Below are 27,174 nucleotides of genomic sequence, written 5' to 3'. Positions count from 1 at the left end.
ACACATTGAAACTTAGTAATCAATGTTCATAAATAAATACTGTGCAGCATCCTTTTGTAATCAATTTGTATTTCAAAATTATCTTTTATTCAAACAAAAATTGTACAGACGATGGGCAAACTAGCACATAATTATGATACAAAATTATTGTAGGTGCAAAGGATTTCCATCTCTTTGTATTTGTGGTATCGTCCATTAATCACAGTTTAATCAAATAATGAATGTAAACCATATAATTATAAATAAAAAAAATATACATGTGTACTTCCAGTATGTCATACTTGAGTGTAAAATGGAAATGCACCTTTAAAAAAAAAAAAAAACAATATACAAAACGTAATGAGTTAAAATATTTTCTTAAATATTGGACACTTTCAACGTGTAAACCAACGATTCTTTGAATCTCATAAAGACCACACCGAACGTGAAAGAAAAAATTATTGCATGACCTTTGTATAAAACGTTAGTGATTAGCCAAAGAGCACACATCAGTGCGATATTGATCTGCTCCTGAGACAAACCAGACTGTTGGAAAATAAAACATAGTTGTCACAGACAAGGGTCGGTGTAACATCTTCTAAATACAGGTCAAGTCATGAAACAGTTGTTTACCAAGTTATGACCCTAGTTATGGTAAGGATCACAGAATCATTACTGAAGATAACTTGGGCTTAACCTAAAACTTAAGAATCAAATAATGATGAATCCAGAAAGTGCTAAACATTATGTCCTAAAAGGGGGCATAAAAGTATGAAAAGAAAAGATGGTTTATCCTGTTCGGTAAACGTAACATTCTTAATTTGAATTTTCATAAGATTTTTCATAATATAATATCAAAATTGTACAGTATTACATGCATTCTTCAGACCCCTATACGTAAGTTGTCATAGTATCAAATTATTTTTGACAAACGATAAATACCTTTTATGAACAAAATTACAGTCGTTCAAAATATCGTTTCAGAATCATGTTCGTAAAATAAAATGTAAAACTATGCTTATGCAATCACTTTACTTGCCAAAAATATTCTTAAAAAAAATTTCAAGTTGTGCTAAACAGACAGACTTTAAAAAGTAGTCTTGAGACTGCTATTACAGTCCTTTATCGCTATCATAGTAAAACTGCTTGTACAGAAAAGTCCCAATTCTTCCTATGGACTGAAAGTGCATGAAAACATAACAATAATTTTGAAAACATACCACTGATTTATTCTTTTTAATAAATCTCAGGCATACGGAAAAATGATTTGTCAAAACTTCAAAAATGAAATAAGGCTTTAATTTACTGTTTATAAATGGTTCCGTCTGGTTCAGCTTACCATGCACTATGTAGGTATGCCCTATTTACTAACCTGCTGACAGAAGTAAGTAAGTCTCAACTGCTATTAGGGACAATAGGAATATTCATAAATCTGCTTACCGTCATATCTTTCTTGCAGTATTAGCATTTTCCAAAGATATATGTTTTCACAGAGAAACCTACCATTTTATGTCAAGTAAAGTGGTTCGCAGGCCTTCCTGGAACCGAAATAAACAGCGGTGAAAGGCATAACAGTGTAAAGGAAAGTAATCCTGCATTATTTTGTAAAACACGGGTTTTTCTTGCCGAATTACCCTCCAAGAATTTGCCGATTTTCAGGGTTGGAACCGCCCTTTACAAAAACTGCTTAGAATTTCATGAAAAACTTTGTCTTATGTTTATAGCCCACTACCTTGGCTTGAGCCTCCTAAAAAAATTATTCAAATCGGTGAAAAAATGAAAAACTTACAGTGTTTTTAAGTTCTGAATCGACGGATTTGTTTATAAATTTTCTTGCCGTAATACCCGAAAATGACGTCACAAACCACGTGGTATGTGCACAGAGGTCACAAGGTTTTTCTATTATTTGACCTACTGACCTATTTTCTGACCGCACGTGACCCAGTTTCAAACTTGATCTAGATATTATCAAGATGAAAATTCAGACCAATTTTCATGCAGATCCTATTAAAAATATTACCTCTAGAGAGGTCACAAGGTTTTTCTATTATTTGACCCAATGACCTAGTTTTGGACCGCATGTGACCCAGTTTCAAACTTGACCTAGATATCATCAAGGTGAACATTCTAATTTTCATGAAGATCCATTGAAAAATATGACCTCTAGGGAGGTCACAAGGATTTTCTATTTTTAGACCTACTGACCTAGTTTTGGACCGCACATAAACCAGTTTCAAACTTGACCTAGATATCATCAAGATGAACATTCTGAACAATTTTCATGCAGATCTAATGAAAAATATGGCCTCTACAGAGGTCACAAAGTTTTTCTATTATTTGACCTACTAACCTAGTTTTGGACCGGACATGACCCAGTTTCGAACTTGACCTAGATATCATCAAGATGAACATTCTGACCAATTTTCATGCAGATCCCATGTAAAAAAATATGACCTCTAGAGAGTTCACAAGGATTTTCTATTATTTGACCTACTGACCTAGTTTTTGACCGCATGTGACCCAGTTTCAAACTTGACCTAGATATCATCAAGATAAACATTCTCACCAACTTTCATAAAGATCCCACGAAAAATGTGACCTCTAGAGTGGTCACAAGCAATAAGACGACAGACGCTGCGTTATCACGAAAGCTCACCTTGTCACTATGTGACGGGTGAGCTAAAAACAAAATTGACGGCTCAAACCTTTGACCTAGAGTTGTGACCTTGACCTTAAGGTGGCATGGTTGACTCATTTCTGCACATTGTGTTGACAAGGTGATTATTTGACCCAAGTTTCTTAATTATCCTTAAATGGGTTTAGGAGATACACAGCAGACCTGAAACGAAGGCCCAAACCTATGATCTTGAACTGTGACTTTGGCCTTGAGCCAATATGGCTGACTCATTGGTTCTGCACATTGTCTTGATGAGGCAATCATTTGACCCAAGTTTCAAGAAAATCCCTCAAAGGGTTTAAGAGAAACAGAGCGGACACAAAATGTTACAGATGGAAGGACACCATTCCTATAACCCCCTGTAAATTTCCTAACAAAGTGGCTGTATTGTAACCTGATTTGTTTTGCTTGTTTTCTGTTGGGTTTATCGTCACAGTGATACAATTACTGGTCATAAAGTGACTGTCCACATTTTGATGCTGGATGATACCAGACACTGGGTAGAACCACAGACCTTCCATAAGCTAGCTAGTTAGCTTCCTTACATGTAAGAATTCAAAACCCTAAGCAAGGTTTCAGACCTATAGCAATGAAAGGTCATCTGAAGTCTGTAATTAAAAGCACCTGGTCACAGAGACCCCTCACTGTAAGGTGAATATCTGGGAATGATGTTGATAAGATGTATACCTTCTCTGTCAGCTCCTTTGATTGTATCATTATCACCAGACGAATCATCTGTTTCTATATCATCATCTTATTTACCACTTGTTGTTGACCCTGTCCATTCTGGTCTGGTATTCCCCACTGTCTGAAGATGTTACACTGAGCAGTAAATTAATACTGTTATAACAAGTTTGTGAATGGAACCTTGCTACTGGTCAATTTCAAACTGTGCAATAAAACAACATGTTAGATGCAGAAGTTTTTAGCCTTAAAACTCCAAACCAAGACAACAGCTTGTTACACATTTGTCAGTGAATTATCTAAATATTTGAGTGCAATATATCTGGTATTTTCACAGTGAAAAATATGCATCTGGTATTTTAACAGTGAAAAATATATATCTGGTATTTTCAAAGAAACAAATATCAAGTAAATTTTTCTCTGGTAAAAGAAACAATAAAATGGGTAACTTTAATTTTCTCTACTGCTGTATAACATAATGAACAGAAGGGGAATAAATCCTAAAAGAACAAGGCAGTCTGAAAGACAGCTAAATCCCCTGCCACTGTTATGTATAGTGAAAGGGTAAACTGTGAGCTGTGACCTTGACATTGAACTGATATGGCCAAGTCATGAATTCTGCACATCATCTTGATAAGGTGATCACTTGACCCAAGTTTCATGAAAAAATCCTTCAAGGGGTTAAGGATATACAGAGCTCAAACCTTTGACCATGAGTTGTGACTTTGACCTGACTCATGAGTTTTTGATGAGGTGATCATTTGACCAAAGTTATAAAATTCCTTCAAGGGGTTTAGGAGATATAAACCGGACACGAAATTGATGGCTCAAACTTTTGACCTTGAGTTGTGACCTTGACTTTGAGCCAGCATGGCTGACTCATAAGTTCTGCACATCGTCTTGGATAGGTGATCATTTGACCAAGGTTTCATTTGAATCATCCAAGGAATTAGGAGATACAGAGTGGACACAAAATGAAAGGATCAAACTTTTGACCATGTGTTGTGACCTTGACCTTGAGCAAACATGGCTGAATCATGAGTTCTGCAGATCGCCTTGATGAGATGATCATTGAGCCAAGTTTGATAAAAATCTTTCAAGGGGTTTAGGAGATACAGATCGATGACAAAATGCAAGGCTCAAACCTTTGACCCTTAGAGGTGACCTTGACCTTGCACTGGCATGACTGACTTATGGGGTCTGCACATCTTTTTGATGAGGTGATCATTTGACTAAACTTCTATAACATTCCTTCAAGGGGTTTAGGAGATACAGAGCAGAAATAAAATGGAAGGCTTAAATCTTTGATCTTGAGTTGTGATCTTGACCTTGAGCTGACAAGGCTGACTCTTAAGTTCTGCACATCATCTTGATGAGGTGATATTTGACCAAAGTTTCATGAAAATCTTTCAAGGGGTTTAGGAGACATGGAGCAGACACGAAAGTGTTACAGAAAGGAAGGAAGGAAGGAAGGATGAACGGAGACCATTCCTATAACCCCACCCCCTTACCACTCGTGGCAGGGGATTAGCAAGGAGACATATAATTCTAAAACAATGGTGCCTCATGGTGGTGAACATTTGTGCCAAGTTACATCAAAATCTCTCCATGTATGAAGAAGAAGTTACAGACTGGACAGGAAAAAAGACCTTTTGACCTTTGAGTTCCAAGTGTGACCTTGACCTTGCAGCTAAGGGCCCAGTTTTTGCGCATGACACTTTGTCTCATCCAGAGGAATATTTGTGCAAACTGATTGATATTTAAATTCTGTTTTGCATGACAAAGTTATAGACTGGACTGGAAAAAAATCCTATTGACCTTTGACCTCCAAGTGTGACCTCGGCCTTTAAGCTAGGGTTCTGGGTGTTGTGTAAGACAAGTCGTCTCATCATGGAGAACATTTATGCCAAGTATAACTGAATTCCCTTGATGGATGACAGAGTTCTCACCAGACAGGAAATAAACCCTATTGACCTTTGACCTTAAATTGTGATAATGAGGTCTGGGTTTTGCACATGACACATTGTCTCATCATGGGAAACATTTGTGCCAAGTAATATTAAAATCATTTCATGGATGGTACAGTTATGGACCGGATTGTGACCTTGGCTTTTAAGCCAGGGGTCCGGAATTTGCGCATGATATGTCGTCTTATCATGGGGAACATTTGTGCCAAGTGATATTAAAACCCATTCAAGAATGACAGAGTTATGGACCGGACACGGAACAGACCCTATTTATGCCATGTTCACATTTGACTCATAAGTGTTGACCTTTGACCTTCAATTGTGACCTTGACCTTAAAACTAGGGGTCCAGGTTTTGCGCACAACACATTGTCTCATCATGGGGAACATTAATTTGTGCCATGTAATATCAAAATCCCTTCATGGATGACAGAGTAATGGACCTGACATGAAATTGCGGATGGACAGAAAGACAGACGGAATGAAAGAATGACAGACGGAAAAGCACTTTCCTATAGTCCCCGGAACTGTTCTTTTATCCAGAAGGGGACTAACAAAAGCTGTCAGTGGACAGCGCGCTTGACTATTCCAGTACTTAATATAAGCTATGAGTAAAACTTTAATATTACAATCAGCATATTCTTAGTCAAAAAGGGGCCATAATTCAGTCAAAATGCTTGATCGAGTTGCATCCTCCTTTTTACAGACTGGAGTCATGATGTTTAACAAGTATGCAAAATATCAAAGCAATATCTCAATGGACTTTGAATATATTTGGGGTGATACACAAACTAACATTACAATAAGCTTATTCTTAGTCGAAATGGAGCCATAATTCAGTCAAAATGCTTGACAGAGTTGCCTCCTCCTTTTTACAAACTGGGGTCACGATTGTAAGTAAGTATGCAAAATATGAAAGCAATATCTCACTGGACTTTGAAAATATTTGGGGTGGTATGCGAACTTTAACATTACAATAAGCATATTCTAAGTCGAAAAGAGGCCATAATTCAGTCAAAATGCTTGATAGAGTTGCCTCCTCCTTTTTACAGACTGGGGTCATGATGGTAAACAAGTATGCAAAATATCAAAGCAATATCTTAATGGACTTTGAAAATATTTGGGGAGGTATGCAAACTTTAACATTTGTGTGACACTCATGCTCACGCTTATGCCGATGCAGGGGCGAGTAGGATAGCTCCCCTATTCTTTGAATAGTAGAGCTAAAAAGTGCTCCAGAGTTTCTAAACAAGAGAGTCATGAAGAGCCACGTTTCAAATTGCAAACTGATGCTAAAATATTAGAAAGTAGGTCAAATCCATGGTCACTGAAAGTCAGTTTTGAGATTGGTATGCAAAACTGTACATGTCACCCAAATTTCAAGGCTGTATCTTAGAAAACAAAAAAGTAGGTCAGTAGGTCATTGTCAAGTTACTCCTAATCACTTGCGGTCAGCAGGTAATTAAATTAACAGTCTAAGAAATATGATCTGATATTTTTGAAGTATTTATTCCTATATAACTCATATAACAAGTGACCCCCAGAGCGAGGCCTCTTTTCACCCAAGGGGCATAATTTGAACAATCTAGTTAGAGATCCACATGGCAATGCTACATACCAAATATCAAAGGCCTAGGCCTTAAACTTTCAGAAAAGAAGATTTGATTTTTTCCCTATGTAAGTCTATGTTAACTTTGGGACCCCCAGGGCAGGGCCTCTTCACCCCAGGGGCATAATTTGAACAATTTTGATACAGGACCACAATGCAATGAAACATACTAAATATCAAAAGCCTAGGACTTGCAGTTTCAGGCAAGAAGATTTTTAAAAAAAAATTCCTATACATACTAAATATCTAAAGCCTAGGACTTGCAGTTCCAGGCAAGAAGATTTTTTTTTAAAATTCCTATACAAGTCTATATAAAACTTAAGACTCCATGGCAGGGCCTCTATTCACCCAAGGGGCATAATTTGCACAATCTTGGTACAGGACCGCAAGGCAATGCTTCATACCAAATATCAAAGGCCAAGGTCTTGCGGTTTCAGACAAGAAGATTTTCAAAGTTTTTTTCCTATATAAGTCTATGTAAACAAGGGACACCCCCCACCCCAAGACCGGGGCCTCTTTTCACCCCAGGGGCACAGTTTAAATAATCTTTATAGAGAGGACCATTAGATAATGTCACATGCCAAATATCAAGGCTCTACACCTTGCGGTTTTGGACAAGAAGATTTTTAAAAAAATTCCTTTTGGTTGCCATGGCAGCCAGAGTTCTGCATGGAATTCAATTCTTTGAACAATTTTGAAAGGAGGCCACCCAAGGATCATTCCTGTGAAGTTTGGTGTAATTCTGCCCAGTAGTTTTCAAGAAGAACATTTTTTTAGAAAATGTTGATGGACATACGACGGACGACTGACACCACACGACGGACAACCGACACTGACGGGTCACAAAAGCTCACTATGAGCCTTTGGCTCATGTGAGCTAAAAGGGTCATAATTCAGTCAAAACAGTTGACAGAGTTATGTACTCTTGCCTACAGATGGAAATCATGTTAATAAACTAATGTTATAAGTTTCAAAGCCACAGTTAAATAGTTTTGACAAAATGCCGACTTGCAAGAAAAACTGAACAAATTTCAAAGTCCTTAAAGGGCCATAATTCAGCCAAAATAGTTGTCAGAGTTATGTACTCTTGCCTACAGATGGAAATCATGATGATAAACATGTGTTTAAGGTTTAAAAGCCATATGTCAAATAGCCTTCACCAAACATGGACATAAACAAAAACAGAACCAACTTCCAAGTTCAAAAAGGGCCATAAGTCAGCCAAAAAAGAAGACAGAGTTATGTACTATTGCCTATTCATAGAGACTATTATACTGAACAAGTTATAAAAAGTTTCAAAGCCATATGTCAAAAACTTTACACAAAATATAAACTGGTACGAAAAACTTAACCAAGATTTCTAAGTCAAAAGGGGCCATAATTCAGCCAAAATGCTTGATGGAGTTATGTACTGTTGCCTATAACTGAACATGGTGACGGTAAACAGGTGTTGAAAGTTTCAAAGCTTTATCTCAAAAGGCTTGAACTGTACGAAATACTTAACCAAGACTTCGAAGTCAAAAGGGGCCATAATTCAGTCAAAATGCTTGACAGAGTTATGTACTCTTGCATATAACTGGACATGCTGATGGTTAACAAGTGTTGAAAATTAAAGCTTTATCTCAAAAGACTGTCAAAATGTGGACTGGTATGGAAAACTTAACCAGTGTGTGACGCCGACACTGACATTGTGATGAGTAGGATAGCCCTACTTATTCTTCGAATAGTCGGGAGCATTTCTTCTTTATGCATGGAGGGATTTTGATGAAACTTGGCACAAATGTTCATTACCATGAGATGGATTGTCATGTGCAAGAACCAGGTCTCTAGCACTAAGGTCAATATCATACTTAGAGGTCAAAGGTCAAATTTAAGAATGACTGTCCAAAGCATTTCTTCTCCATGCCTGGAGGGATTTTGAGGTAACTTGGCACAAATGTTCATTGCCATGAGGCACCCTTGTTTTTTTTAAAGTATAACCTCCCTTTGTTGTTAATATAAATAGATTATATTGTTACTTTTCTGTGGTACAACATGCATGTTACATTAGATTTTTAGATGTATTTTGACCTATCTCTACCTGGTAAAAAGTTTTGTGTGGACTTGTAATATACCTTTTTCTAATAGATTTTTTAACAAGAGCACCGCCTTGCGGGTGCTGACGCTCATCTGATTTCTTTTGTATAATAGAAATATTGTCCTACCCATGATTTTCTAAGTCTAAAAAGGGCCATCATTCTTGCAAAAAGCAGGACAGAGTTATGTTTCTTGATGTTTAGTGTCCACTTATGATGGTGAAAAACTGTTGCAAGTTTTAAAGCAATAGCTTTGATAGTTTATGAGAAAAGTTGACTTAAACATAATACTCAACCAAGAAAATGATTTTTTAAGTCCAAAAGGGGCAATAATTATTGCAAAAAAGCAGGATGGAGTTATGTTGCTTGCTGCACAGGGTCAGCTTATGATGGTCAACAAGTGTTGCAAGTTTCAAAGCAATAGCTTTGATAGTTTAAGAGAAAAAGTTGACCTAAACATAAAGCTTAACCAAGAAATCTGATATTTTCTAAGTCCAAAAGGGGCCATAAATCTTGCAAAAAGCAGGATGGAGTTATGTTTCTTGCTGTACAGGGTCAACTTATGATGGTGAACAAGTGTTGCAAGTTTTAAAGCAATAGCTTTGATAGTTTAGGATAAAAGCTGACCTAAACATAAAACTTAACCAAGGAAACTGATTTTCTAAGTCCAAAAGGGGCAATAAATCTTGCAAAAAGCAAGATGGAGTTATGTTTCTTGATGTACAGGGTCTGCTTATGATGGTGGACAAGTATTCCAAGTTTCAAAGCAATAGCTTTGATAGTTTAGGAGAAAAGTTGACCTAAACATAAAACTTAACCAAGAAATCTGATATTTTCTAAGTACAAAAGGGGCCATAAATCTTGCAAAAAGCAAGATGGAGTTATGTTTCTTGCTATTCAGGGTCAGCTTATGATGGTGAACAAGTATTCCAAGTTTCAAAGCAATAGCTTTGATAGTTTAGGAGAAAAGCTGACCTAAACATAAAACTTAACCAGGCAACGCCGACACAGACGCCGACGCCAACAACCGCTCAAGTGATGACAATAACTTTTCAACAAGAGCACCGCCTTGCGGGTGCTGACGCTCATCTGATTTTTTTTGTATAATAGAAATATTGTCCTACCCATGATTTTCTAAGTCTAAAAAGGGCCATCATTCTTGCAAAAAGCAGGATAGAGTTATGTTTCTTGATGTACAGTGTCCACTTATGATGGTGAAAAACTGTTGCAAGTTTTAAAGCAATAGCTTTGATAGTTTATGAGAAAAGTTGCCTTAAACATAATATTCAACCAAGAAAATGATTTTTCTAAGTCCAAAAGGGGCAATAATTATTGCAAAAAGCAGGATGGAGTTATGTTGCTTGCTTTACAGGGTCAGCTTATGATGGTGAAAAACTGTTGCAAGTTTTAAAGCAATAGCTTTGATAGTTTAGGAGAAAAGTTGACCTAAACATAAAATTTAACCAAGAAAACTGATTTTCTAAGTCCAAAAGGGGCCATAATTCTTGCAAAAAGCAAGATGGAGTTATGTTTCTTGATGTACAGGGTCTGCTTATGATGGTGAACAAGTATTCCAAGTTTCAAAGCAATAGCTTTGATAGTTTAGGAGAAAAGTTGACCTAAACATAAAACTTAACCAAGAAATCTGATATTTTCTAAGTACAAAAGGGGCCATAAATCTTGCAAAATGCAAGATGGAGTTATGTTTCTTGCTATACAGGGTCAGCTTATGATGGTGAACAAGTATTCCAAGTTTCAAAGCAATAGCTTTGATAGTTTAGGAGAAAAGTTGACCTAAACATAAAACTTAACCAAGAAATCTGATATTTTCTAAGTACAAAAGGGGCCATAAATCTTGCAAAATGCAAGATGGAGTTATGTTTCTTGCTATACAGGGTCAGCTTATGATGGTGAACAAGTATTCCAAGTTTCAAAGCAATAGCTTTGATAGTTTAGGAGAAAAGCTGACCTAAACATAAAACTTAACCAAGCAACGCCGACGCAGACGCCGACGCCGACGCCGACAACCGCTCAAGTGATGACAATAACTCATCATTTTTTTTCAAAAAATCAGATGAGCTAAAAAGTCAGATGAGCTAAAAATTAATTTCCCTTTGTTGTTACTATATATTAAACTTATAACTTTTCTATAATTGGCCAAAATAAATCCATATGAAAACAACTGTAGGTTTTTATGTATGCAAATTTTAATCCAAGTGTTTTGTTATACACATTGTATATTATATAGTACATTATTGTTTATACATCATTGACATATCAATTCATTATGTTGTACTGCAGTCCAAACAATTAGGTACCTTCCAGCAGGGGACTTTGTATTGCATGGCTATACTTTATTCACTTGTTAAATGTATATTTATAGTCCTTTCCACTGGTCTAAATGTAGTGTCATGATCAAAGATAAAACGTCCCACTCAAAGGCGGAGCCAAAAACATGCACTGACTGCAAGCTGTGACGTCTTCATCGTTTTACGTCAAAATAATGCAATGTTGTACACATTTTACAATGAAAAATGAACAAAGGCTGCAGCTATTTGTATTTAATTGTTATACTTATAAGTAGGCTGGATTTAATAATAAAACAATTGTTGCCTTTTAGGTTCTGTCGATATGTGGATTTATTGATCTGGTAAAAGCAATATCAACCCTGAGCTGTGCCCTCAGTCATTATCGCTTTTATCAGGTCAATAAATCCACATCATCGACCTCATCAAAGGCAATAATTGTTTAATATAGCAACAGCAAAAAATGACCATGTTTTCTTTGTTTTACTTAGTATACAAAATCAATGTTATTACTATGCCTAAACATGTTCTAAAGTTCTCTGTGAAGTTGGCTAGATTGTCAGATTCCTTTTTTATTCAACAAAACCTCTCCAACAAGGTGCCAACTGATTATATCAGGTAACAGGAATTTGCTTTGGTATAAATTTATTTCTCTGCAAATATCAAACTACATTGTATTTCCTAGAAGCAGAGATAAAAGTGACTTCAGGAGCAACTGGATGTTCCAATTTTAGTGACCTAAATGCACCTACAACAGGCTTACATACTGATTCAGAAGATTTTACCAACAAATTCTAAAATTATTTCAGTAGTCACATTTTCAGATTGTAAACTAAAAATAATTTTGCTTATGTTAATAAAATACACAACTCTATACTGTTGAACATTATTAAACAGATATATTAAAATGTACAATCACAAAACTCATATAAAATGATGTTCAAGAGTCAAAATTTACCTTTTTCTAAAGAAATAAAGCAGTAAGTGGTGAGGAGTCTGTTCTTGCTGACAATCTTGAGACCATGCTGCTACATATAAAACATCATCAGAGGAATCACAGCTATGTTCTCATTTACCTGTCTTCCTCCTGTCAAAACAGTTTACGACAAAAATCCTTTTAAGCTATATATATACGTTGATGCGTAGGTCGAGCAAAAAAGACGCTTTCCTACAGAGGTGAAGGCCCCAGGTTAAAAGCCTAAGTTAAAAAAGATACGATTTTGACAAAATATAAGCTAGAGTTATATAACTTTGCCTATGACCAGGGCCCAGTCGTTCAAAACTTTAACCGGCTGTTTAAATAACCGCTGGTTAAATTTTGATTCAAAACACTAGTCTTGATGGGAGAAACAAGTATGATGTTTTGATTTTATTGTAAAGATTTTTCAAAGTCCATTATTCTTAACTCATACAATTGTTTTTCTAAGTCTTCTCCAATGTCGAAAAATAACCCTAAAAGTTAATCAACCGTTAGCTTAATCGCCTGTTAAAGTTTCAAACAACTGGGCCTTGGTCTTCTCATGATGCAAAAGATGTGTGTTTTGAACACATTTCTTCTGGTTGTTTTTGAAAAACTTTTTTGCATGCAAAACATTACCAGAAATTCTTAAGTAAAAAGGTGCAGATTTTTGACAATGTAGAAGCTTGAGTGAGTTAACTTGTTCTGTGAAGTCATCTCATGATGCAAAATACATGTGTGAAGTTTGAATACATTATGCCTTGTAGTTTTAGAGATACCTGCTCACATGCAAAACTGATGTGACTAAGATGCTTACAGCTATGAAATGGTCAATTCAAGTAATATCTATTTAAATAGTCAGAGAATAATAACAAGAAATATAAGCTTTAGTGAGCTTTTTGCACTGATTTAGCCATCAAAAACATGCCCACTGAGCATCATCTCCATGTGGTGAACATTTGTGTCAAGTCTGTTTGACATGAAACAAAGCCATATGACCTTTGACCCCTAAGTGTGACCTTGACCTTGAAGCAAGCCTCGGAAACATGCACTCTGCATGCTGTGTCTATGTGGTGAACATTTTTGTCAAGATTGGTTGATATCCTTCAAGGGGTTCAAGAGTTACGTGGACACAAAATTACTAAAGATTATATGGAAAGACAGATGGAAACCGGGGGCATAACATAATACGTCCCTTTGGTAGTGATGGGCCGATAATCGGGGACAATCTGATAATCATCGGCCTTGCATTCATGCTTGCGATCGCCAACTTTACATTTCCCTGACCGATTAATACTTGGCACACTAAACAAATAATTTAGTTGTTTCTGATCTTTTTCTTTCTGGTATTTACGGTTCTTTGGGGGTCAATTACACCAAGGGAAACTACTCTTCTGCAAAAAATGGCTTCCTCTTACATCTCAGAAGAACTCGAGGTCATCTATGATCACCCAGATTTTGGAAGAACTATGGCTTTTACAAAATTAAGCCGAGAAAACCATCATCCCAAACTCTGGACATTAGTATGGCAGTATGCATAGCATGCCATAAGACTTACGCAAGCAAAAGTATTTTTTATTTTTAATTTCCTTGGATTAAAAACAGTCGTTAACTAAGAATTAATAAATCGTTATTACTTTTTTTGCTGAACTACTAGTAATTTATAATCCAAGAACACAATATCACTGGATTAATACTGTCTGTCTGCACTCTGGTGAAATTAAGACGAGTACCTGATTTGAAGTTTACTATCTCCACAAATACCTTACTTTTATGCTGTTAACTTACTCGTGTTTATGAAGGGATACAATAGAAATAGGATATTGAATCTCTATATGGTTCATTTCGTAAGTAATGATATAAAACATACACTGTCAAATGAACTAAAATAACCGATTATCCGATTATGTCCGATTAATTGAATCGGTTGGCTTGTCCATTTATGCCAATTAATCGGTTGACAAATTTAACTGATTTGCCCATCACTACCCTTCGGGTGTATAAAAAGAGTGATAAAACAGAAGCAGGTAATTATTGTCAGCTGTCTGAATTTTAAGGGATGTGTCAAAGGTTCTTGAAAGAATAATATATGATCAAGCTGCAAGCTATTTAACTGAAAATAAGTTACTCTATACTCATCAGTCTGATTTTAGACAGAAATTTTCCACTGATACATGTCTTTTACATCTTGTTGCAGTGTTGTTGTTTTTTTTACCAAGAGGGAAAGGTACCCAGGCCTGTGGTTTGGGAAAACTAGAACTGACATAGGAGTGACAAATGCCCCCTCAATACAGTCTTGTCACAGAAGAATGGCAACCATAAGAAAGACATGGCCACAAGAAGGTGCAATTTAAATCAAACTTGACCTGTATTTTATGATGTTACACCTGTGTACAAAAATTTATCTAAATTGTCATGCCTTTCTTGAGTTATTGTCCAGCAAACATGAGTTTAACAAATTTCAAGTTGGAAAGGGGCCATAACTACATATAAAATTGGTGGTTTGTAGACAAAGTCGAACTTCACTTGTATTTCATGATGTCAAACCTGTGTACCAAAAACATTTAAATCTGTCAAGAACTGTCACTGGAGTGTTTAATGACACCGTTTAATGACTCCAATGGTGGATGAATATTCACAATAGCTTGAGTATGTGTTAAGAAATATCATACAATAAAAGAGGTACAGATAAAGTATATCAAAACACTATACAAGTATAATTCTAAGCAAAAAGTGGGCATAATTCAGGAATTATTGGTGCAAGAGTTATGCACCTTGTGTCATATGATGTGGGTGATGATGTGGAACAACTACTTCAAGTTTGAAACAAATGCATTTCGTAATAACTGAGATATAGTGAAAATGCATCAAAATTAACCTTAAAGTCTAAATAAAAGGGGGCATAATTCATGCAAATTTGGTGTCAAGAGTGTGTAACATGATGCGGGTGATATGGTGGAACATCTATTTTAAGTTTTAATCATATCCATTTTGCAGTAACTGAGATACAGTGAAAATGCATCAAAATTAACCTTAAATTCTAAGTAAAAGGGGGCATTATTCATGAAAAATTTTGTCAGAGTTAAACACCTTGTGTAACATGATGCGGGTGATACGGTGGAACATCTATTTTAAGTTTGAATCAAATCCGTTTCGTAATAACCGAGATATAGTGAAAATGCATCAAAATTAACCTTAAATTCTAAGTAAAAGGGGGCATAACTCTTAAAAAATTTCGGGATGGGACTGGACGGGCCGGGACATGACATGACAAAACTGACTCCTATATAGCACTCCGCCAACATGAATGGTGGGGGTATAAAAAATAGTTCGGTATTTGGCTAAAGGGGAATAAAACAAGGAGCTGTGTTCAATAAACGCTTGATGCCCCCGGTGGCATCCTTGTCGATACAAAGCAACCTAAGTCCAAAACGAGGTCAAGTTCAAGGTCAAATTGAGGTCAGGTGATGTCTGAAGATGAGGAATGGTCACAGGTTACATCTGCATTAGTATCAAGTCATTCTAGTAAGGGGTATTGATGCTAGACGAAATGGTCCCATTTGGTTAACCTCGTACAGATGGACGGACGAACGAATGGACAGGACAATCACTATATGCCTCCTGCATCAAAAGAATCATAAAAACCGGATATAATGTCAATTCTTTGGGAAAACTGCATGATTAAAAGGAGATTTTCTGAGAGGAAGGGGCCTGTTAATGGCTCCTAATATAAAAGGAAATAAGACTGTACTGAATTTAGTAAATTTGAAATGGATAAAGGCAATTATTTTAGGTATGGTAATTTTAGTTTATACCTATTTATTTTAGCTCAATTGTGATGAAAGCTTAAAGCTTACTTGAACCACTCTCGAGTCCTCTTCCTGGAAAAACCAGTACTGGTGTCATATGAGGTCATGGTCTTGACCCCAGTGGGGCTCGAACCACGACCCCAGGGCTGAGCAGCCGACACCTTAACCACTAGACTACTGCTCCTCTCTAGCAGATCAGGTTATTATGGTCCTTTTAGACTTACAAAAGGTGTTTGACACTGTTGACCATGATATTTTGCTAATGAAACTTGGTGAAACTGGGTTTTCAAATGATGTTATTCAATGGTTTAGGTCTTACTTATCTAGCCCCACAAAAATGATCAATGTTTTCTAGTGTATTTTCATCTAGTGCCAAGGTCATATGTGGGGCCCCCCAGAGTTCAATCCTTGTCCCCTCCTATTTTTGATTTATGTAAATGATACGAAGACCACGGTTTCTAATAACTCCTGTATGGCCATGACTTGGGTATCTTATTAGGTAAAGACATTGAGTACATTACCTCTTAGCTTACTGATGATCTTACTAGTGTAAGTAATTGGCTTACTGGTAATAAGCTTTCATTGCATCTCTGTAAGACAGAGTTCATTTTGTTTGGTTCCAAGCCAGGATTGAGGTCATGTGATGAAGTAGAATATTTATCCAATGAAACTTCAATTTCAACCACCAAATCTGTCAAATACCTAGGTCCTGATTTTTACCAAAGCTTATCTGGCGAGTCCATAACCTATCAGGTTATTAAAAAGGCCAATGCTTATTCAGAAAAAGTAAGTTTTAAATAGGTATACTAAACAACTCCTGGTTTCTACATTAATTCTGAATCACTTTGACTATGCTTGTGCCTCCTGGTATTTTGAACTTGAAGGTGTTTTTGTAACAAAAACACATGTCTCTCCACTATATATTGTAGGGACAGAAGAGGGGCATGTTTGTTGGTATGCAGGGTGAAAGTCAAAACACAAGTTGCAGTTGATTTTGACAGATTAAATACATGAAGATGAAGGCAGTTTTGTAAAAATCTGTCCAGCAGTTTGACCTGTAAAGGCCGGACAAGATTTTTCTATTTTTAGCTCTGGTGGCCATTCTGTACAGTGAAGCAGATCATGCCAGAGATGCACATAACTAGGGTTGGTACTGATCATTCCTGTGAAGTTTCGTCAAAATCCAGCCAGTAGTTTGACCTGAGAAAGCTGTGCAATATTTTTCTATCTTAAGCACTGGCAGCCATTTTGTGCAGCGAAGTGGAACGTGTTGGCATTATGCACAACTAGGCTTGGTACTGATCACTCCTGTGATGTTTGGTCAAAATCCAGCTAGCAGTTTGACCTGTGAAAGCCAGACAAGATTTTTCTACTTCTACCTCTTGCTGCCATTTTGTACAGCAAAGCGGAACATGCTAGCCATGTTCACAACTAGGCTTGGAACTGATCACTCCTGTGAAGTTTCGATGAAATCCAGCCAGCACTTTGACCTGTGAAAACCAGACAAGCTCAATGCAGACAGACAGAGATGGCAAAGGCAAAAACAAGAGGGCCATGATGGCCCTATATCGCTCACCTGTTATCATTGCACTTGAGGACAAGAAGGTCCTCAGAAAAAATATCTAAGTCCAAAGGACAGGAACAACAAAGGGAAGAAATTAAACCAAAAAGAAAAAAAAATTCTTACAAGGTACAGATATGTCAAAATACACCTAAAAATTGGAGGTACCATCCATGTTGTACCACAGAAAAGTGGTCTCGGTTTTTCCCTACGGCCAATAATAAACAAGAGGGCCATGATGGCCCTATATCGCTCACCTGTTATCATTGCACTTAAGGACAAGTCTTCAAGGTCAAAAGATCATAATAGAAATCAATCAAAAGAATTATGAGAAAATATAGTTGAAATTTTCATTAAGTAACTTTAAAAACAAGATTTGAAAACTTTTTGTAGAGGTCCACTAGGCAATGCTACATGTCAAATATCTAAGCTCTTCTGGTTTATTTTTAGAAAATTTTGAAGATTTTTCTATGTACAATCAAGTAACCCCATGGGGCAGGGTCAGTTTGACCCCAGGGGTCATGATTTGAATAAACTTTGTAAAAGTCTAATAGGCAATGCTACATGTCAAATATATAAGATCTAGGCCTTCTGGTTTATTTTTAGAATTTTTTTTTAAGATTTTCCTATGTAAAATCAAGTGACCCCTAGGGGCGGAGTCAATTTTGACCCCGGGGAAAAAGGTTTGAACAAATTTTGTAGAGGTCCACTAGGCAATGCTACATGTCAAATATCTAGTCTCTAGGCCTTCTGGTTTATTTTTAGAAATTTTTTGAAGATTTTCCTATGTAAAATCAAGTGACCCCTGGGGCGGTGTCAATTTTGACCCAGGGGGTCATGATATGAACAAATTTTGTAGAGGTCCACTAGGTAATGCTACATGTGAAATATCTAAGCTCTAGGCCTTCTGGTTTGTTTTTAGAAAACTTTTGAAGATTTTCCTATGTAAAGTCAAGTCACCCCTAGGGCGGGGTTCAATTTTGACCCCCGGGTCATAATTTGAACAACTTTAGTAGAGGTCCACTAGGCAATGCTACATGTCAAATATCTGAGCTCTAGGGCTTCTGGCTTTTGAGAAGAAGATTTTTTAAATATTTTCCTATGTAAAATCAAGTGACCCCTGGGGCGGGGTCAATTCTGACCCCGGGGCCACGATTTGAACAAATTTTGTAGAGGTCCACTAGGCAATGCTACATGTGAAATATCTAAGCTTTAGGCCTTCTGGTTTATTTTTAGAAATTTTTTGAAGATTTTCCTATGTAAAATCAAGTGACCCCTGGGGCAGGGTCAATTTTGAACCCGGGGTCATGATTTGAAAAATTTTAGTAGAGGTCCACTAGGCAATGCTACATGTCAAATATCTAAGCTCTAAGGCTTCTGGTTTTTGAGAAGAAGATTTTTTAAGATTTTCTTATGCAAAATCAAGTGACCCCTGGGACAGGGTCAAATTTGACCCCTGGGTCATGATTTGAACAAATTAGGCAATGCTTCACACCAAAAATCTAAGCTCTAGGGCTTCTGGTTTTTGAGAAGAAGATTTTTGAAGTTTTTCCTTTCGGTTGCCATGGCAACCAGTGTTCTGCATGGAATTCAATTCTTTGAACAATTTTGAAAGGGGGCCATCCAAGGAACATCCCTGTGAAGTTTCATCAAAATTGGCCTGTTGGTCTAGGAGGAGATGTTGTTTAAAGGAAAGTGTGGACGGACGTACAACGGACGGACGCCGGACGGTGAGCGATCACAATACCTCACCCTGAGCACTCTGTGCCCAGGTGAGCTAAAAAGTTACTTAAAACAAGCTATTTATAGTAATGTAAAAGGGAAGTAATTAAAACAAGAGGGCCAAGATGGCCCTAGGTCGCTCACCTAAGAAACACTCCATAACAGTGTAAAACATGTTTGACCTAGTGATTTCATGGAAACAAATATTCTGACCAATTTTCATTAAGATTGGACCAAAAAATTGGTCTCTTGCGATAAAACAAGCATTTTCTTAGATATGACCTAGTTTTTGACCCTAGATGACCCATGTTCAAACTCGACCTAGATTTTATCAAGGCAATCATTCTGACCAAAATTCATGAAGATCAACTGAAAAATACAGCCTCTATCACATACAGAAGTTTTTTCTTTGATTTGACCAAGTGACCTAGTTTTTGACCTCAGATGATCCATATTCAAATTCGACCTAGATTTCATTAAGGCAATCAACCTGACCAAATTTCATAAATATCAACTGAAAAAAACAGTCTCTATCGTATACACAAGATTTTTCTTTAATTTGACCTAGTGACCTAGTTTTTGACCTCAGATAACCCATATTCAAAACTGACCTAGTTTTCATCAAGGCAATCACTCTGACCAAATTTCATGAAGATCAATTGAAAAATACATCCTCTATTGCATACACAATGTTTTTCTTCGATTTGACCTAGTGACCTAGTTTTTGACCCAGATGACCCATTTTCGAAATCAGCCTAGATTTTATCAAGGTAATCATTCTGGCTAAATTTCATGAAGATCAGTTGAAAAATACAGCCTCTATTGCATACACAAGGTTTTTCTTTGATTTGACCTAGTGACCTAGTTTTTGACCCCAGATGACCCATTTCGAACTTGGTCTAAATTTCATCAAGGCAATCATTCTGACCAAAATTCATGAAGATCAATTGAAAAATACAGCCTCTATCGCATACACAAGGCTTTTACGTGATATGACCTAGTGACCTAGTTTTTGACCCCAGATGACCCATTTTCGAACTCGGCCTAGATTTCATCAAGGTTATCATTCTGACCAAAATTCATGAAGATCAATTGAAAAATACTGCCTCTATCGCATACACAAGGTTTTTCTTTGATTTGACCTAGTGACCTAGTTTTTGACCCGAGATGACCCATTTTCGAACTCGGCCTAGATTTCATCAAGGCAATCATTCTGACCAAAATTCATGAAGATCAATTGAAAAATACAGCCTCTATTGCATACACAAGGGTTTTCTTTGATTTGACCTAGTGACCTAGTTTTTGACCCGAGATGACCCATTTTCGAACTCGGCCTAGATTTCATCAAAGTTATCATTCTGACCAATATTCATGAAGAAGAATTGAAAAATACAGCCTCTATTGCATACACAAGGTTTTTCTTTGATTTGACCTAGTGACCTAGTTTTTGACCCGAGATGACCCATTTTCGAACTCGGCCTAGATTTTATCAAGGTTATCATTCTGACCAATATTCATGAAGATTAATTGAAAAATACCACCTCTATCCCATACACAAGGTTTTTCTTTGATTTGACCTAGTGACCTAGTTTTTGACCCGAGATGACCCATTTTCGAACTCGGCCTAGATTTCATCAAAGTTATCATTCTGACCAAAATTCATGAAGAAGAAATGAAAAATACAGTCTCTATCGCATTCACAAGGTTTTTCTTTGATTTGACCTAGTGACCTAGTTTTTGACCCGAGATGACCCATTTTCGAACTCGGCCTAGATTTCATCAAGGTTATCATTCTGACCAATATTCATGAAGATTAATTGAAAAATACAGCCTCTATCGCATACACAAGCTAAATGTTGACAGACGACGGACGACAGACGACAGACGACAGACGCCAGACGACAGACGACGGACGACGGACGCCGGACATCGAGCGATCAGAAAAACTCACCTGAGCATTGCTCAGGTGAGCTAAAAAATGATTGTAAGTTAACAAAAGAAGGATCTGCCAAATAAATCTGTTGACATAAATGAAATTTCAGATCAGTATCTTCATTAGTTATGGAGATATATCCATTTTAATTTGAAACAAGGCAGTCTGAAAGACAGCTAAATCCCCCGCCACTGCTATGGATAGTGAAAGGGTAAACCTTTGATTTTAGCTGTGACCTTGACCTTGAACTGACATGGCTGACTCATGAATTCTGCACAATGTCTTGATGACGTGATCATTTGACCAAAGTTTCATGAAAGTCCTTCAAGGGGTTTAGGAGATATAGAGCTGAAACCTTTGACCTTCAGTTGTGACCTTGAGTTGACATGGCTGACTCATAAGTTCTTGATGAGGTGATCATTTGACCCAAGTTTGATGAAAATCCTTCAAGGGGTTTAGGAGATACAGAGTGGACACAAAATGGAAGGCTCAAACCTTCGACCCTTAGTTGTGACCTTGGCCCTGAGCTGGCATGGTTGACTCATAATTTCTGCACATCATTTCGATGAGGTAATCATTTTACCAAAGTTTTATAAAATTCCTTCAAGGGGTTTAGGAGATATAGAGCAGACACGAAATGGAAGGCTCAAACCTTTGACCTTCAGTTGTGACCTTGACCTTGAGCCGACATGGCTGACTCATAAGTTCTGCACATCGCCTTGATGAGGTGATCGTTTGACCCAAGTTTGATGAAAATCCTTCAAGGAGTTTAGGAGATATAGAGCGGACACAAAATGGAAGGCTCAAACCTTTGACGCTAAGTTGTGACCTTGACCTTGAGCCGGCATGACTGACTCATGGGTTCTGCACATCGTCTTGATGCGGTGATCATTTGACCCAAGTTTAATAAAATTCCTTCAAGGGGTTTAGGAGATATAGAGCGGACACAAAATGGAAGGCTCAAACCTTTGACCTTCAGTTGTGACCTTGACCTTGAGCCTACAAGGCTGATCTATGGGTTCTGCACATCGTCTTGATGAGGTGATCATCTGACCCAAGTTTCATGAAAATCCTTCAAGGAGTTTAGAAGATATAGAGCGGACACAAAATGGAAGGCTCAAAACCTTTGACCCTAAGTTGTGACCTTGACCTTGAGCTAAAAATTGTTGAAAATCAATGCCGCATAAAGCATGCCACATAGTAATGAACAGCAGACACAGGACAATCCTTGAGCACTTTGTGCTTAGGTCAGTTAAAAAACTTATGGCTTTTCCAGTAAAAGGGAACTACACTCTGCACTGAAAATGGCTTAAACTAAGACTAACGTATGATATGCTCCAAAACAGATAAAATTGACTTGTTTCTTAAATAAAATTTAATTTTATACAAATTCAATATTATTTTGAAGAAATAATATTAAAACCATAATATAAATGATACTAGTTAATGTTAATGGACTACTATTTGTAACTGAGATATATCTGTCAATAACAAAACTGACAAAAGGTGACACAGTAGGTCTGCCAACTAACTGACACTTTGTCTTTAACAGATGAGAACAACAAAATATTGGTAAAACCGATGAACTCTACCCAATGTAAAATTATTGCATACTAAAAGCCCAGAAGGGGAATTCATCAACTGAGCACAATGTGGAAATCTGCAAAGAGTTTATCTTTTTACTATTGATTACTAATGTTGAATAATAAAAGGACAATAATTCAGTGAATAATCATTGGACATGAGCGAGTAGTTGTTGAGAAAACCCATGCACAAGACATGTGCATTTCCTCTTGGCTGTGAAGTTTCCTATGAAGTTTTGCTGAGTTCCAGCAGCTGGTTGCTGAAGTATAATCTGAACAAGAAATGGTGCTATAGAATACTAATGCTGAATAATCAAAGGGCAATAGCTCTGTGAAAGATCATCCAGCAATATGCACATTTCCCACTAAATGTCTCCTAAGTCTCTGACACCAAAAGCTTAATGATGTTTAATGTGACATCATCTGATTTCAAGGCATGAAATTTCATTGTTAACCCTAACAATAACTGCGGGTACAATAACTTGTGTAAAATCAAAGGAAGTTTCATTTGTTCATTTGGACTGAATTTTGTGGATTTGATACAACTACATAATCCATGTAAATCAACCCTGCCTCGAATATCTATGATTTTACAGTCACCTAGATTTGTGTATTTGTAGTCTAAATGTACTGTCTCAAAGTATGGTTCAGGCTTTCTGTTAAAAAACTGATTTTTCACAAAAGAAATTATATCTTGTTACCATTTCCCGAGTGTTGTGTGAGGTCAGGATCACTTGAATCATACACTTTGTTCAGGCTCTCTCTCTGAGGAAAAGTCCAGAATATCACTACCCTTTACTTTTACTGAAAAGAAAATTGTGACCACTTACAACCACGTTTAATGATTTACTGTGTCTTAAACAAAAACATACATATACAATTAAAACTTGAAGAGTGATTAATTGGTTGACAGATTCTCAAATTTTCAACACACAGAAAATGTAAAACACAAAAGCTATCAGTGGACAGCGCGCTCGACTATTCTCAGTGCTTGACAGTATAATATAAGCAATGAGTAAAGCTTTAACATTACAATAAGCATATTCTAAGTCGAAAAGGGGCCATAATTCAGTCAAAATGCTTGATAGAGTTGCCTCCTCCTTTTCACAGACTGGGGTCATGATGGTAAACAAGTATGCAAAATATGAAAGCAATATCTCAATGGACTTTGAAAATATTTGGGGTGGTATGCAAAATTTAACTTTAACATTTATTCTAAGTCGAAAAGGGGCCATAATTCAGTCAAAATGCTTGATAGAGTTGCCTCCTCCTTTTCACAGACTGTCTCAGTCCAACTAATGACAATAATGAAATTTCAAATAAGTCCTATAAGTACTTACTGACATAAATCCATTTTGATTACAATCAGGGGAGGTAATCAGATATAAAATAACTCTTGAACCTACAATTGGATCTGACAGATTCGTCATGGAATCCAAGATTTATTGTTGTTGAAGATATTTTGGAAATTTGTATCAAATCAAAACATAAATGAAGTCTCTATATCTAAATTTGATATCTATGACAGTATCAGTGAAACTATTTCAGCCTATAGACAAAATAAATTACTGAAAAGAAAATAGACATAGACAGTGCTGTGAATTGATACTATATCAATCATATTTTCATTTGTACTAATAGTTACTCCTTTCTAGGCAAACAAATTGACGTATAGTATACCTGTATATTAATGCAATTCTATAGTCATTTTTTCTTTGTACTTTCTTGTACAGTTAAGTAGTTCCTGTGGAAATGTTATGTAAACTGCACACTATGCAGCTAGTTTACAGTAAGTTTGCATTTTTCTACAATGATGCATTGCGCTGAATTCTATCTACCCTTTATTTAAAAGTTGAAAAAGTTACTACTACCAAAGTATGATTTTTTTTTTTTTTTGATTTTTTATTTTATTTATTTATTTATTTTTTTTTTTTTTTTAATTTCTAAATTACCCAAAAGTTTGTGTACTTTAAAAGGTATAACAGGCAATTATTCCTGCAAAAAAAACAAACTTTTGAGTTTTTTATGCACAAGTAATTTATGATGTTGTTTTTTCTGAAATGCACCGAGTTTGATTTGTTTACATCGATATGTAATAATCATTATTCTAAAATATCTTATTCATCTGTTGCTTTTACCAGATGCTTTTTTCTTCTCTTTCTTAATAAATACCTTCGAAGTTAGAAGCATAAACAGTTAGTGTAAGGATTCTTAAATTTTATGGGTGATAATATTTTCACATGATAATATGTAACACAAGCACAAATATGTCTTAAAGTTAAGGCTGATTACAGGGGTGATTTTTTATTGAATAAGTAACAAGCAGGACATTGTAAAATGTCATACAGTTTTTTTCACAAGAACGATAGATCTTACTTTATGGAATTACTGTAATTGTAGAAGACCATATTATAGTTTCTTCACTGTTTATGTTTCAGTTGCTACATGTTTGTTTCCACATTTTCATTACAATTAAGGTTGGGAATTTATTGATTTATTTTGCTTATATTCTTAGAGACATACAGATAAATACTGTGCCCAAATGTAGTTATTTAGCATGTAGAGATTTTATAGTTAAGAAAATGAATAATCCAATTGACAATGGCTGATCTAAAAATCTATTCATACAATTGTCGTGGCCTGAGGGGTGCCAAAAAAAGATTAGATATTCTAAATCTGTTCAAGGAAAAGCAAGTCGATATTTTATGTCTACAAGAAACTCACTTTACTCAAGAAATGGAAAAAACGGTATATTCAGAATGGAATGGAAATTGTTTCTTCAGTCATGGAAAATCTGACGCAAGGGGTGTAGCAATACTTTTAAAAAAAACAGTTAGATATCAAAATAGTTCAAAGGAAAACAGATGTAAATGGTAATTTTTTGATCTTAGAAGTGTTATATAATGACACAAAATTTGCTTTGATTAATGTTTACACACCTAACATTGCTTCCCCAGATTTTTTCAGTAAAATTTTTGATGTTATTGATACTTTAGATACTGCAGATGTTATCATGTGTGGTGACTTTAACCTTGTGCTTGACCCAGACATAGATTATAGCAATTATAAATCGAAAAACCATAATGTGCATGGACGGCAAAACCTTCTATGCATGACTGATGACAGAAATCTTGTTGACCCATTTCGTGAATTTCATGGCAACCTAAGAAAATATACATGGAGAAGAATGAATCCATTACAACAGGGAAGACTTGATTTCTTTTTGATTTCAAATAATCTATTGAAAAATGCCAGGAAATGTAATATTGATATTAGTTATAAATCAGACCATTCAAGCATATGTCTAGAAATGTCACTATCACCAACCGTACCTGGGAAAGGGTTCTGGAAATTTAATAATTCTCTACTACATGATATTGACTTTATAAACTGCATTAATAAAAAAATTGAAGAGGTTATTTTACAATATTGCATACCCATATATGATAGGACAAATGTTTTGAATATGGACAGAGCTAATCTTCAATTTGTTGTTAATGATGAATTATTCCTAGAAACACTGCTGATGGAAATTAGAGGGAAAAGTATATCTTATGCAAGTTATAAAGTTAAGGAAAGAAATAATAATGAAAAGAAAATCTTGAAAGAAATTACAGATATTGAATCCTGTCTATCAGATACTAACAAGGACAAATTGACTTTCCTGAAAAATCAGTTAGAAGAATTGAGAAATACTAAATTAAAGGGTTCATTTATTAGGTCTAGAGCAAACTGGGTGGATAACGGGGAAAAAACTACAAAATATTTCTGTAACTTGGAAAAAGCTCATATTTCAAACAAAACAATATCATTCCTTGAAAAGGCTAATGGATCGATTATCTTTGACCAAAATGAAATCATACAAGAAACCGAAACATATTTTAAAACTCTTTACAGTAAAACAATGTTAGTGGATGATTTCAATCTAGAAAATGATATACAGAAGTTAAGTGCTGAACAAGCCAATGATATTGAAGGTCTTTTAACTTATAGTGAGGTACATGAAACATTAAAAAATATGAAAAGAGATAAAAGTCCTGGATGTGATGGTTTTACTTCCGAGTTTTTCAAAGTGTTTTGGGGGAAATTAGGGCATTTTGTTGTTAGAGCAATAAACTGTGCTTTTTTATCAAATGCTTTTTCAAAGAATATTAAGCTAGGAACCATAACTTGCATCCCAAAAGAGAATAAACCAAAACAATTTTTAAAAAACTGGAGACCAATAACACTCTTGAATGTACTATATAAACTGGCTTCTGGTAGCATCGCAAATAGATTGAAAAAAGTGTTAAATATACTAATTTCAAATGAC

General features: G+C 36.0%; 1 long non-coding RNA gene across 1 annotated transcript in view; it reads right to left on the bottom strand.

Moving 5' to 3' along the window:
- The window catches only part of LOC123563006 (uncharacterized), a 36,234-nt gene extending 23,850 nt beyond the window's left edge, over positions 1-12,384 (bottom strand). Inside the window, exons 1-2 of the long non-coding RNA XR_008370038.1 lie at positions 12,255-12,384; positions 3,344-3,464 (exon numbers count right to left, since the gene is read on the bottom strand). This is a non-coding gene — a long non-coding RNA (uncharacterized LOC123563006). The remainder of the gene's footprint in view (positions 1-3,343; positions 3,465-12,254) is intronic.
- Between the last annotated feature and the right edge of the window lie 14,790 nt (positions 12,385-27,174).

This window comes from Mercenaria mercenaria, chromosome 2 (assembly GCF_021730395.1).
Source record: "Mercenaria mercenaria strain notata chromosome 2, MADL_Memer_1, whole genome shotgun sequence".
NCBI lineage: Eukaryota > Metazoa > Mollusca > Bivalvia > Venerida > Veneridae > Mercenaria > Mercenaria mercenaria.
The sequence above is the reverse complement of the archived record's forward strand: the minus strand, read 5'-3'. Positions and strand labels throughout refer to the sequence as shown.